The sequence below is a fragment of the Ovis canadensis genome, chromosome 14, assembly GCF_042477335.2.
Source record: "Ovis canadensis isolate MfBH-ARS-UI-01 breed Bighorn chromosome 14, ARS-UI_OviCan_v2, whole genome shotgun sequence".
Lineage (NCBI taxonomy): Eukaryota > Metazoa > Chordata > Mammalia > Artiodactyla > Bovidae > Ovis > Ovis canadensis.
In genome coordinates this window covers 37690411-37705569 of record NC_091258.1, presented here as the reverse complement: position 1 = coordinate 37705569, position 15159 = coordinate 37690411, and the positions used below count along the sequence as shown (strand labels likewise).

The following is a 15159-nucleotide window of genomic DNA, read 5'->3' as shown; positions in this document are numbered from 1 at the left end:
AATATCTCAATTCAAGCACAAATTCTTGCAGCACCAGATTTAAAATATTGATATTCTGATGAGGAGAACAAATTAAGTTGAGAAGGACAGGAAAGAAATCTGACATACTTCCTTGGTTTTTTTTTTTTTTAAGAAAAAGAATGCAGGCATCTAAAATAATGTGTCTAGACGCTTGTACATATTTCTTGAAAGTAAGAGGAAAGTCTTGTATTTCTATGTCACTTTTCTACAGAGGGTATCAAAGCTCTTTCCTTTAAAATTATACAAAAGAGAGACTTCCCTGGTGGTCCCGTGGTTAAGAATTTGGCTGCCATTGCAGGAGACACGGGTTCAATCACTGGTCGGGGAAGATCCCACATGCTGTGGGGCGACTAAGCCTGCTCACCACAGCTGTTGAGCCTGTGCTCGGCGACAAGAGAAGCCATCGCCGTGAGAAGCCTGTGCATCACAGCTAGAGTGTAGCCATGCTCACTGTAACTAGAGGAAGCCTGCACACAGCAGCAAAGACTTAGCACAGCCAAAAATCAATTAATTAATTAAAAAATTAAAAATAAACTATACAAAAGAAAACAAAGGCTCCAGATACAAATGTTTTGGTGTCTGTGCAGCAAGTCTTTGTTATTATTTAAAGACATGAAAACATAGATCCTTAGACAGACTGGAGCTGAGTTCACTTCAAAAGCTGGGGCTGGGAGGGGCCCGAGGATTTCTTTCAAAGCCCTATGGCCCCACCATGAACTACTGAGCAGCTGGGAGTGCTGGCCCCTCAGGTGTTGCCACAATCCTCCTCGGCCTCCACCTGAGGCTGGGGTTTAAAAGATGAAAGATGGACCAAGTGAAACAAGGTGAATGGTTCCCATTACGACGAAAGAAAACAGAGTATTTTGAATTTGCGAGAACTCTGGGTGGATTTTCTGTAATATGCATCATGGTCATGGGGGCTATTTTCTGGGATCTGATTAAAAATCAGAGGTGAGCTTTTGGTTTGAGGACATTTTTAGAAATAATAGCCTAATAGCTTAAAGTATAAGGTTAAAAAAAGAAAATGTCCTGGCCACAGCTTCCTACTGTACTGACGAGAAAGTCCAGTGCTGGCCAAATGTCATCTGAGCCATAGGCTTACTACACATTTTATTGCAGTAAAATTAAGTAGAACTGGCAACACTGCCATAGAGAAAGGCCACAGTGAATTATTTGACCACAAGTTGTCACATCAGGGCCATTCTGAGACTGCTGTGCCCCCACAATAGACAGGTCCAGGTGGAGAAACTCCCAGAACCCTGCCAATCTGTGGGAAGAGCCTGTGAGCACCGTGGACAGAGCAGCGGCCAGTGGTGGACATTTCCATATGGGAGAAGTATCTCCCTGGAGATATCAATTACAGGCTGGAGGATTATAAAATTCCTCCACTCTAGAGATCCACCCTAAACATAAACTACACGGATAGTGGCTTTTCACTCATTGATGTGAATAGAAATCAGAACTGGTTGCTTCTGGTAAATTTCAGAATCTTTCTGAAGAAGGAGAGAAAATAATGGGTGTTATATTCCTCTTTTCTATACTTAGGCTTTTTTTAAAAAATCTAATATGTCTTTTTAATTTAATTAATCAGTTCATTTATGGCTGAACTGGGTCTTCGTTGCTGCGTGGGCTTTCTCTAGCTGCGGCAAGAGGGGGCTACTCTCTGTTGCAGTGCATGGGCTTCTTGTGGCGGTGGCTTCCCTTGCTTCGGAGCATGGGCTTTGTAGTGCAGCTCATGGGCTTAGTTGCTCTGTGGTATGTGGGATCTTCCCCGACCAGGGATTGAACCTCTCCCCCCTGCATTGGCAAGTGTAATCTCATCTACTGCACCATGAGGAAAGTCCCTGGATTTAGGTTTAATTTATTAAACTTCCACCCAAAATATAGGACCCGGGTCACCACCAGGTAAGGTTATGCAGGCTGTGCTGTGAACTCCAGGACATTCTTACATCATAAATAATAACTATAAATGAAGCCTGATCAGAGACGCTTCCCATTTTCAGATGCTGTCGTCACAAAGCACCATTTAAAAGTTACACGATGAAAGAACAGACCCTAACAATTACTGTCAAGACTAACTACAGTCTGAGGCTCCAGTCTCAGGGTCTCTGAATAACCATTATTCTAGGCCAGGTTCTATTGCCAGAAGTAGGGACATGGGTGCTGTGGATGTTGCAGGGTCAACTCCAGGCAGGCCTGTTTCCATATTAGCCTCCACTTCTTCCCCAAGGCTGCAGCTCCCCCTAGCCCCTGTGGAGGCAGCCTGGCCAAACTCTGGATGCTTCCTTTCTGATCCGACCAGGATATGCTCTAAGGCCCCCACAGAGACTATAACTTTCTCTCTTCCAAGTGCAACACAGCTCTCTGGCTTCTCAGAGCTGACTGCCTCCCTAATACCATCTTTGCAAGGGTATCATCAACCACATCTGGGCTCTAAGCATCCTGGAAGAACAGCCTACAGTCTTCTCAGAGCCCATCTCTACCCATCAGCTGAAGTCAGCCAGCACTTCTGGCTCCATGATTTAAATACATGGACTAATTTTGTCCTGCCTGGTATTCATCCTGACCTGTCAGTAAAGTCATGGAAATTCATCCTGCAAGAAGCATACCCCATTCTCCATGGAATAACAAACCACTTTAGCTGCTCCTCAAACCTCTGCCTTAAGCAGACATTGAGCACTGAGCACTCACAAACCCAGCACACTTCATGCACACTTCATATGATGACCATTGAAATATATATTCACATTGACAGCACATCACTTTTATTTATCTAAGCCTTGGGCACCAAGACACGTGAGTTTGAAATATTCTAATAAACAGTCTTTCTGATTTCAACCTCTATTCTTCTTGCTCACAATCACTCTCCAGCAATGCGGTATTCCATTTTCCTTTCCCCATCTTCATTTCTATGAAGATAAAAGCATTTGAAATGAGTAGTTGAAATTACCTACATTTCAACCACTCTGTTGGAAGTTGAAATCTCTTAGTTTCCCTTCTGTGCATACGTAGTGTTAGATATAATTGCCTTTCATGATCTAAGATCATGGTGATACTTCCCCAAAAGACAAGTGAAAATGAAAACCATTGTCACCATCTTCACCAACATCATTATTGCCATCTACCATGATCCTGGTGAGCCTTTGCATCATTTTGGCCAACCCTATCTAGTGTCTGATAACTCCTCAGGTAAACAAAAGTCCTGACACCTGCCTGGGTTTTGTCCTCTCAGTCTGTCCTTCACAGCCACACTGTGGAGTACTTTCTAATAATAAAAATAATAAAAACAACAACACTTGTTTAAGTGCTTGCTATGTGCCAAGCACTGTTCTAAACCAATTGCACCTTGTATCTCATTTAATCCCCCTGAAATCCCTTTGCAGTACCTATCATCAATATCCTCATTTTACAAATGAAGAAACTGAAGCACAAGGGATTGAGCCATTTGGCCCAGATGACATGGCTGACAAGGATTCAGACCTAAGCAGTCTAGCTCCAGAGCATACAGGCTGAGCTCTAACACCACCAGGAATCTGTATGAACAGCCATCACTTAGCTAAGCCGGAGCAAAGCAATGCACAGTTCCTCATGTTTATCGACAGATCCCTCTTTAGAGACATGGGTTCTCAGAGAAAAAATGTTCTGCACCTCAATGGATTTTCCCCTGATGGTACCACTATGCTGCTGGCCAGACCAGACCTGCAAACCTTCAAAGGACTCTAGCGAAATGTCCCTCTGGCCTGCCCCAGTTCCCTCAGCATGGGCAGTGTCCCCCAGGCCCTCATTCGCACCTATTATCTTTGGATCATGGTCTGTACATCCAGCACTGTGTTTCCAGGCAGCCCTGCAAGTTTTCACAATCCATTACCTCCTTTTCCTCCCCGCCCTACAAGTTTCACATGCCCGCCCAATCAGTCCATCTCTATGCTAATTGCCCTTTCAAAGCTAACATTTCCAAATGGCAAGAGAAGTTCAGAATCATTTAAAGGAAAAATAGGCATACATGAGACGTACCATGAAAATCTTGGACTTAAAAAAAAAATCTCATCCTTACTCTGGCTGTAGAAATAGTGAGCACAGGAGGCCTCCTATTTATTGTTTTTCCCACAGAAGCCAGTTTCAGTTCAGTTCCCACTGTTTCATAACACGAGAGCTCAACTTACATACTTCCAAACAGAGGGATGGGTCCTTGGTTTTGTTTTCTTCTTTCCTCAAGAAAAAGCCTCAATCTCAGTTGCAGGCTTAAATAGACTTAATACCCATAAGCTCCATAAGCTCTGGCATGCCACAAATAGTTCTTTTCATCAGAAACTGCAAATCACAATTCTACTGTAAAATCCAGAGCTGCTCTGATAGCTGCCCAGGGCACTGAGCATGGGGCCTCACATTTAGTGGCATTTAATAAAGATTTGTTGATGGACTGCTTGATCTGGGTCTCCCATATCAGGTGTAGCTTGAGTTTCTTAGTTTTTTTTTTTTTTTTTTTTTTTAAGGGATTTCAACTAAGATTCAACAGTCTGGTGCAGTCTTAATGCACCAACTTCTCCATTCCCACAGTCCTTTAGGCCCAGGATCTTAAAACCTATTTATGATGCCTGAGTTTCAAAGCAACTGTGGGACCAGAGGGCAAGAGGGCAGGCAGGACAATCCAGAAAAAGCCCCTACACCGTCTGGGCCGCAGCACAGTGTCCTCGTGACAGAGGGGTCCTCTAGATGATCAGAGAAGAGTAAACCAAAACTCCATTGTGATGGTTGAGAGCTTTGGAGTGAGGAATCCAGACTTTATCACTCATAGCCTTGTGACCTTAGGCAGGTTACTCAGCATCTCTGTGCAGAAGCTTCCTCATCCAAGCAGTTCAGAGGATTAAATGAGGAAACAAGTGTGAAGCCCTTGAGACAGTATTTGGCATGACAAAAGCATCATTTGTATTTTAAATAACTAGTGTAGCAAAACAGTGAAGGAAATTTTACCATGCTTTTAATGTTATAAAAACTGAGGGTCCATACATACCAATCATGGGGGCTTAACTCACCAGAACGTTCAATTAAACAAACACATTACTCTCCCAAAATGCCAAACAAATTAGAGCTCATGGTTCATATGAAAGAGCTGAACAGAACAGAAACCAAGTAGGGAAGTGAATTTATTTATAAGTGAATATAATTGGGATCCCCAAAAACTAAAGGTGCTAAATACTGTGCTTAATATTTTTTAAATGAAGTTATAACTTCAGGGACAGGCACATCATATGAGTTATTCCAACTTTTAATAACACTTTGTCATCACAATGGGCTTCTCTGGTGGCTCAGCTGGTAAAGAATCTGCCTGCAATGCCGGAGACCTGGGTTTGATCCCTAGATTGGGAAGACCCCCTGGAGAAGAGAACAGCTACCCACTTCAGTATTCTGGCCTGGAGAATGCCATGGACGTACAGTCCATGGGGTTACGAAGAGTCTGACACGACTGAGTGACTTTCATTTTTCATCACAGTGGAAGAAAGAAAGCTGAGTTACTGATTTTCTATTTCAGTCATCAGACTTTAGCAAGAGAATTTAAGGGAGAGGGATAGATATATACAGTTAGGAAGTGCTTAAGACCATGTAAACAGTTGTTGATTGAAAAAAAACACAGGTAAGGACATTCCTAGAAAAATTAAATGTAATAAATCAGCAGGCAGGATAAAATGGATCCCTAGGCAGTGAAGAAACTTATTAATAGACTTGCTGAACCACTAACAACTCAGAAAAGTAATAGTGAGCTAGGACAGAAATTTTACAATATGTCTTGACGTGAGCTTTGGAAAGAGAAGACTTTTGGGTGACTAGTAACTTCCAGGGAAAGAGGAGCTGTGAAATGACAAGGGTGGAAGTGGCAGAAAGTTTCCCTTCTTGGCCTCTCTCTGTGGTTATGACATCATGTTTCAAGGATGGATCATTGTCAGAGTTACAATAACCTGAAAGAAATCAATTCCCTGAGTATTTATTGAGCTTCTCTCATGTCCGAGGCACCATGCCAAGTGAGAGATGCAAAGATGAGCAAGTTTGGTCCTAGATCTCCGGAAACATCCAGACCATGAGGGACAACAGCTGTGAGCACAGTAACACCAGGTAAAAGGCAATCAATAACTGTAGCCGAGTTACACACAGCACATCCACTTAAACAGGAGGGAGGTGAATTTACACCAAGAATATCAAGGATAGCTTTCTGCAGGAGGTGGTATTTGACCTGACCTTGAAGGATGGATAGGTAAAAAGCTTCAGGCATGGTAAGAGCATTCATTCAACCGTTCATCCACCTATCACCCATCTATCCCTCCCTCCAACCATCCAACTATCCATGCTATTAACAAATAGTTACTGGGCACTTTCAAGGCAAATAGAAAGGGGAAAAGTGGAAACAGTGACAGATTTTATTTTCCTGGGCTCTAAAATCACTGCAGATGGTGACTGCAGCCTTGAAATTAAAAGACACTTGCTCCTGAGAAGGAAAGCTATGACAAACTTCGCGTAATAAAAAGCAGAGACATCACTTTGCTAACAAAGGTGTATATAGTCAAAGCTGTGGTTTATCCATAGTCATGTACAAATGTGAGTTGGACCATTAAAGAAGGCTGAGCACTGAAGAGTTGATACTTTCAAACTGTGGTGCTGGAGAAGTTTCTTGAGAGTCTCTTGGACGGCAAGGAGATCAACCAGTCAATCCTAAAGGAAATCAACCCTGAATATTCACTGGAAGGACTGACCCTGAAGCTGAAGCTCCAATACTTTGACCATCTAATGAGAAGAGGTGACTCATTGGAAAAGACCCTGATGCTGGGAAATACTGAGGGCAGGAGGAGAAGGAGGCAATAGAGGTTGAAATGGTTGGGTGGCATCACCGACTCAATGGACATGAGTTTGAGCAAAGTCTGGGAGATAGGGGAGGACAGAGGAGGCTGGCGCGCTGCAGTTCATGGGGTTGCAGAGTCAGACACAACTGAGTGACTGAACAACAACTCTGGGCACTTACTTTCTGCCAGGTACTGTGCTGGTTGTTGATGGCAGAATTTTGAGTAAGAAGAGACAGAATCCCTACCCTTGGGAGCTTCTCAGGAGGCAAACATTGACGAAAGCATAAAACCTTCAGATATAAACTGCAGTGTAATATTGTCATGAGGGGTGATCCAAGGTTCTGGCTTGCTAGAGTCTAAGGCTCTAACAGGAACATTTGACCATGGCAGAGAAATTATGGAAGGCTTTGACTGTGAAGTGATCAGTGGAATTGAGATCCTAGGGGTTAAGGGTAGGGGGAGAGTTGGAGACACCCAGGCAGAGAGAGAGGATGGCAGCATTCCCAACTGAGGAAGTGGCGCATTTCACAGTGGGAAAGAAGCAGTGAGAACAGGTTGAAACAGTCCAGGAAGGCTGGAGGGTGTAGCATGGGATGAGCAGTGTGCAGAGATGAGGCCAGAGGGAAGAGCGGGGCATGGGGGTCTTGGAGCCTTGATGAGAAGCTCCCAACCTTTACTCTAGGAAATATTCTTAGACTACTTTAACTAGAAACAGTCTTAGAAATATTTTAATTGGTGTCATTATATGGGTGGGGGGAGGCAAGAGGTGGCATGGTGAGAGTTTTATTTTAGACAGATTGTTTGGCTGAAATGTGAAGACTGGGGGCTTCCCTGGTGGCTCAGTGGTAGAGAAGCTGCCTGCCAGTGCAAGAGATGCAGGAGACATGGGTTCGATCCTTGGGTTGGGAAGATCCCCTGGAGGATGAAATGAAGTCCCACTCCAGTATTCTTGCCTGGACAATCCATGGACAGAGGAGCCTGGCACATTATAGTCCATGGGGTCGCAGGGTTGGACGTGACTGGACGGCTAAGCACACACGCATGTGGAGACTGGATTAGGGCCACAGCGGGTGAGCCAGAGGTTCAGCACGAGACACGGTTGGTGGTGGCCAGGACTGGGCAAGCAGCAGTGGGGATGGGGAGAAATGACCTCAGGAGATATGTAAGGCTAAGTCAACAGGACCGGAAGGCAGGCTGCAGGGCTTTGGTATGAGAGAGGGAGGTGTCAAATTTACTTCTGGTTTTTAGACCTGGACAAATGGAAGCACTGATCCTAGGTAGGGCAGAGCGTGGTAGAGAGACTAGCTGTGAGGAGCCTGAGGTGTGCAGGTGGGGTCAATATGTATTTCCCCCAGTAGACTGTTAAGTCCCCCAAGGGCAGGACTCTGCCTTTTTTAACTCAACATTGTGTCCTTGGCAAGCAGCATGGTGTCTGACAGACAGCAAATGCTCAGTAGCCGTTTATTGAGTGGACAGTTGGATGAGTGAATGATTTTTTGGGGTGCTTTAAGACATCTGAGGCTTGATGGCTCAGAGGGTAAAGAATCCACCCGCAGTACAGAAGACACAGGAAACTTGGGTTCAATCCTTGGGTCAGCAAGATCCCCTGGAGAAAGGAAATGGCAACCCACTCCAGTATTCTTGCCTGCAAAATCCCATGGACAGAGGAGCCTGGCGGGCTATAGTCCAAAGGGCTACAAAGAGTTGGACATGACTGAGCGACTAAGCACAGCACAAGACAACTGAGAGATGTTGGGTAGAATGGATAGATGGGCTGCAGTTCAGGAGAGAGGTCGGGACAGGAGCTATAGATGCATGATCTACCCCAGGAGGGTAACTCCAAGGAGAAGATGAAGAGGTCCTAGATTCAGCCTTCAGAAATTTCAACACAACAGGTCAGGGCCAGGTAGCAGAAGGAAGGCGTACGAGAAGGAGAAAGAGAAAGGGCAGTCAGAGAGAGTATTTCTAGAAGGAAAGGGTGGTCAATGGTGTCAATGGCAAGTAAGATGAGAACTGAAGAATGTCCTTTGGATTTAGCAGCACTGAGGTCATCAGTGACCTTTGTGGGAGCTGTTTTTGTGAAGCAATGGGGTGGAAGCCAGATTGGAGGGGGTGAGGAGTGGGAGGTGATGAAACAGCCACAGGGAGTAGACACAAGCCTTAGGAGAAGTTCGGCGGTGAAGAGGAGGAGAGAGGCTGGGCGATGCTGAGCAAATGCAGGAATGTGCCCAGCAGGTTTGAGACGTTAAAACAGCCTAGGCTGCAGTGTTACGTGGCAGCCTGGATGGTAGGGGAGGGGTGCTTGGGGGAGAATGGATACATTATATGTATGGCTGAGTCCATTCGCTGTTCACCTGAAACTATCACATTGTTAATTGGTTATACTCCAATACAAAATAAAATATTAAAAACAAAAACACCCAACAGTCTAGTATGGCTAGAACAGTGATACCTGTGCCTTTTTTTTTTTTTTCTGTCCCAATATCTCCTGAGGAGTAGACATCCCAGGTTCTTAACAGAAATCAGACTATCATGAGAAGGAGCTGATTTCATTGGGGTGATGAGCTTGAGTTTTGGAGATCTTAATTTTGGGGGGCTTATGGAGCAGGCAGGGGAGAGTGATGTCAGTATGGTGGTGGGAAATACAATCTAGGGCAGCGCTGACAAACTGCAGGCCCCGAATCCAGTCCCTCATTTATTCTCAATATGCCAGCCCTTGAGCTAAGAATGGCTTTTACATTTTTAAAAGTGAAAGTCGCTCAGTTGTGTCCGACTTTTTGCAACCCCATGGATTATACAGTCCATGGAATTCTCCAGGCCAGAATACTGGAGTGGATAGCCATTTCCTTCTCCAGGGATCTTCCCAACCCCAGAGATTAAACAGGTCTCCTGCATTGCAGACATATTCTTTACTCTTACATTTTTAAATGGTTGAAAAATCAAAAGGAGAATAATATTTCATGATATGTAAAAAGTGTATGAAGGTCACATTTCAGTGTCTGTAAATAAAATTTTATTGGAATTAGTTTATAGCCACACTCATTCATGTGTATATCATCTAAGGCTGTTTTTGTACCACTGCCATAGAGCTAAATAGTTGCAACAGACCAATCGGCCCTCACAGCTTAAAATGTTGACTATCTGGCCAACCCTTAGCCAAAGCCAGATGAGGGCAATCAAAGCAATTTCCTGACAGCCAATTTTGGGGAAAGCATCAAGCTAAAGGGGTCCAGATCACCCTGCACATTAAAGGAAACCACTTGCTGGCCATTTGTGGAGAGGGGATGGCAACAGTCTGATAGCTCTGGGTCCAGGAGGGGCATCTGTCTCGCCTCATCATGCCCCCTGCTCACTGATGTCATGAATGGGAACCCACAGGGCTCAGCGTAAAGGAGACTTCTTCAGGGAAACATTCTCCTTCCCTTCCCCAACTGCCTCTCAGCCATCTTAAACAGAGCTCCTTGCACGTCTCCATTACAGCATTTATCGCCATGGTAATGAAATAATTATTTGTAGAATTCTTGGTTCACTGCCTGTCTCTCCCTCTAGGCTGGGAGCCACTCTGTTGTAATGACTAAGAGAACAGATTCGGGAGACAGGCTGCTCGGTTCGATTCTGGTTCTACCATTTACAGGCAGGTTATCTGCGGCTCATTTACACTCTCCTGGCTTTGGTTTCCTCCACAGTAAAATGGGGACAGTGAGAATCTGTACCATTTGGGGAGGGCTGCAGGATTAAACAAGATAATAAAATAATAAGACACAAGCTGCTTGGAGCAGTGCCTATGATCTACTAAGTGCCCAAGAAATATATCATTGTTGGTAACTGTTTGGATAAGGGAAGGAGTGGTAAAGGAGTGGGAGAAAACAAAGGTAAAACCTGAATTTGGGGGCAACTGTGGGGACAGTGATGTCATTTCTGGAGATAGGAAACACAGGAAGCAGAGGAGGTTTGGAGAAGCAGAGGAGGCACCGTGTCTGAGGTGCCTGGGGACAGCCAAGCGACAACACAAGGCAGACAGGTAGATGTGGGGCTCAGCAGAGATTGTGGGGTTGAGTGAAGGGTTGGAAGAGTCTGGAGGCTTGAAATAGCTGGGAGAAATATTTGTGGGAGAAATATAAGACTGCAGGGCTGTGGTTCAGGCCTATGGAAACAGGCAGATGGCAGACCAGGGGGTTTCTCAGCCCTCATAATTGTGTGAGCCAACTCCTCATCATAAATCTCTTTCCATACCTCTATATGTAGCCTATTGGTTTTGGAGAACTCTAATATAGTATCCTTGGGTACAATTTCCTGAAAAGCCTTCTGTAGGTGAATTCAAGTTGCTAGTGAATGCCACTTCCCCTGTCTCACCTGTCTTACCTGAGAAGCACTAGGAAAGGGGAGACTTGCAGGGAATCATTGCTACTCTCCTCCTACCCAGAATCTTCTCTCCTGTGGGGGTTAGCAGCTAGAAGAACAGAACTATAGCAGGAAGAAATCTCTAGATATCTACACATCTAGCAATTGGACCTTTTTACCTTCTCTTTTTGACCTTCTTAACAATTCTAATTAAAATATCCTCATGTTGTGGGAGGGGGGTTCATGTTTGGGAACGCATGTAAGAATTAAAGATTTTAAAATTAAAAAAATAAAAACCAAAAAAAAAAGAAAATAAATAAATAAAATATCCTCATGTTATAGGTGAGGACTCTGGGGCTTGGAGAAATGAAATTCCTTGTCCAAGATCATACAGCTAATAAATAGCTGAGTGGGGATTCAAAATTAGGAAGGTCTATGTGGTTCCTAGCAACCCACTCCAGTATTCTTGCCTGAGAAATCCCACAGACAGAGGAGCCTGGCAGGCTATAGTCCATGGGTCACAAAGAGGAGGACACGACTTAGTGACTAAACAGCATGTGGCTCCTAAGCTGCCCTTGGCAGGATTCTCCAGAAAAATAGAACCAATAGGTTGTGTGTGTGTGTGTGTGTGTGTGTGTGTGTGCATACACAATTCTGGATGCTGACAAGTCCCAAGATCCACAGGGTAAACTGGCAAGTTGGAGACCCAGCTGATGCAATAGCTCCAGTCCAAAGAACAGCAGCACTGGGATCCAAGAAGAACCATTTTCCTGCACATGAGGGAAATCATGATGGTACTGCCTTGCCCCTTCTTTTCTTTGATTTTTCAGCTCGGAAGTCTTCCTGGGTTTGATGGTCATCTCCTACCTCTCAGGCCTCCTCTTCCTTATTTTTTTATGGATAAAATATTTCATCCCCTCAAATATTTTGTTTATTCCTATGAGCATAATGCCTCAGCTATGAAGCTCCCTTGACCAACCCTTCTGCTGGACTGCCGAGCCATTTGTGACCTGCAGATACAATAAACTCAGAGACTACATAATTGCTGCTTAGCCCATGGGTCACATTAACTTGGCCTTGTGTGACTCTTCATGATGGTTCCTAGACACAACAACTGAGTCTGTGACCAGGGAGCTCATGGAGGAAAGAAAGCATGGTTTCTAACACGTTATAGCAATGATATCTTATTCCCAAAGGAGGAGGTCCAAGGCTTTGGACTTCACCAGGTGCTTTGATTCTTCAGGAAACCCCTGTCCCAATATCATTTTCTAGCCTTAAACACCAGCAAAACTTCCCAGATAGACAGACCCATAGAACTTCTCTAACTCTGTTTTGTGTTCAGCACTTATTAACTCTGTGATAACCAAAGAAATTTATAAGTGGCTCCTAGAACTCTGCTTTTGATCATGATGGAATAACTGGTGCCTGGCAATATACATCTTTATAATACTGAGCAAAATGAATGAAACACTTCTTTAGACAGTGAACAACATGTACAACCCTAACCTTAATCAACAAACACATGAAATGATGCTAAACATTACTAATTACTAGAGAAATGAAAATCAACACTATAAGGAGGTATCACCTCACATTGGTCAGAATGGCCATCATCAAAAAATCTACAAACAATAAATGCTTGAGAGGGTATGGAGAAAAGGGAGCACTCCTACACTGTTGGTAGAAGTGTAGACTGGTACAGCCACTGTGGAGAACTGTATGGATGTTCCTTAACAATCTAAAAATAGAACTACAACATGACCCAGCAATCCCATTCCTGGGCATATACCAGGAGAAAGCCATCACTCAAATAGACACACACACCCCAATGTTCATTGCAGCACAATTTATAATAACCAGGACCTGCAACCTAAGCATCCTTCAGCAGAGGAACGGATAAAGAAGATGTGGTGCATGCATACATTGGAACATTAGCCGATGTGGATGTACCTAGAGATTGTCATACAGAGAGAAGGAAGTCAGAAAGAGAAAAACATCATGTAATGTCACTTATACATGGAACCTAGAAAAATGATACAGATGAACTTACCTGCAAGGCAGAAATAGAGACACAGATATAGAGAACGAATATATGAACACCAATCAGTGAAATGAATTGGGAGATTGGGATTGATATACAACACTATTATGTATAAAGCAGATAATTAATGAGAACCTACTGTATAGCACAGGAACTCTAGCTGATGCTCTGTCGTGACCTAAATGGGAAGGAAATCCAAAAAAGAGGGGATATATGTATATGTAGAGCTGATTCACTTTGCTGTACAGCAGAAACTAAGGCAACATTGTAAAGCAACTATACTCCAATAAAAATTAGTAAAAAAGAAAGTGAAAAGCAAGCCACAGTCTGTGAGCAAATATTTACAATACATAAACCTGATAGGACTTAGATAAAAATATAGAAAGAGCCCTCAAAACTTCACAATTAAAAAGACAATCAAACTTTTTTAAAGGTAAAATTTTCAGTAGATACTTTCACAAAAAATGTGAATGATCAATAAGCAGATGAAAGTGTATTCAAATCTTAAATCATCAAGAAAATTCAAATTGTAACTATAATGAGATGTGACTACATAGTCATTAAACTTTAAACGGCTGACAATGCCAAGTATGTGGTGAGGTTGTGGAGCAGCTGGGACTTTCATACTACTGGTAGGCATGTAAAATAGAGTAATCACTTTGGGAAATAATTTATCAGTTTCAAAATAAAATTAAACATGCACTTTCACTCCCAGGTAATAGAGTAATCACTTTGGGAAATAATTTATCAGTTTCAAAATAAAATTAAACATGCACTTTCACTCCCAGGTAATAGAGTAATCAGTTTGGGAAATAATTTATCAGTTTCAAAATAAAATTAAACATGCACTTTCACTCCCAGGTATACACCCAAGAGAATAAAAACATGTCCACACTAAAACATGTGCATGAACACTTATAGCTGATATATTCACAACAGCCAAAAATTGGAAACAATCCTAGTATCAATCAACATGTGAAATTATAAACAAGTTGTGGTATAGCTAGTGGAATATTAATCAGCATCAAAAAATCATGAACTCTTGATACATACAATATGGAAAAATCTCTAAAACACTGTGCTGAGCAAAAAAAAAAACCACAAAAGAATACACTCTTTGTGACTAAACTTATGTGGAGTTCAAAAACAGGCAAAATCAACCTGTAATAATAAGTGGGTCAGGGGGTGGAGAGACTGACTGCGTAGTGGCACAGAAGGACTTTTGGGGTGTTGGAAATGCTCTCCACCTTCGCTGTGGTGATGATTAAGTTACATGGGTATGTACATTTGTCAAAACTTACTGAAAAGTTTTAAGCAGATGGATTTTATAATGTATGTTACACCTCAACAAATTTTAATAAAGAGGTTTTCATTCCTAAAAGGAGACTGTAGTTCAGTTGGGGAAACTGGATTGGAAATGAGAAGGAACCCTTATAATCACTCACAAGTCAGAAGGGCATTGGGTACTAATTTATACCTTGCACCACGGTGCTGTGGAGAGCTCAGGAGAGGTAGGTGAGCAGTCAGTATACCTTTCAGAGGGAACCTATCCCAGGATCTGGAAGGAAAGGGAGAATCTGAGGCATGGGGAGAAGGCTTGGGGTCTCCAAGGACAGATTCTCCATAGTGGTGTGGAAATGTGGATGGCCTCCACTGTGGTCATGCAGACGACTGTAGTTAATTCAGATGAAGTGAGATATGGGAAAGGAATAGAATAGAAAGTCTTAGAAGCAGACCAAAAAGCACATAAAGCTGAAGATGGGCATTCTTGTGAGTTCTGCGCTGGGCAATGGCAAATGGGAGCGACCCAGCTGCGGTGGGTTATCAGAGACCAAGAATCCATGAAGGAGGCCCTTGCAGGTATGCAGACATAGACGGTTACAGGCACACTGTAGAGTATGGACCTGGGGAAACACAGGGAGGTGA

At 43.3% G+C, this 15159-nt stretch overlaps 1 protein-coding gene across 4 annotated transcripts in view; it reads right to left on the bottom strand.

The window, feature by feature from the left end:
- The window catches only part of CES5A (carboxylesterase 5A), a 273642-nt gene that overhangs the window by 170729 nt on the left and 87754 nt on the right, over positions 1–15159 (bottom strand). The gene's annotated exons all lie outside the window — the stretch shown is intronic.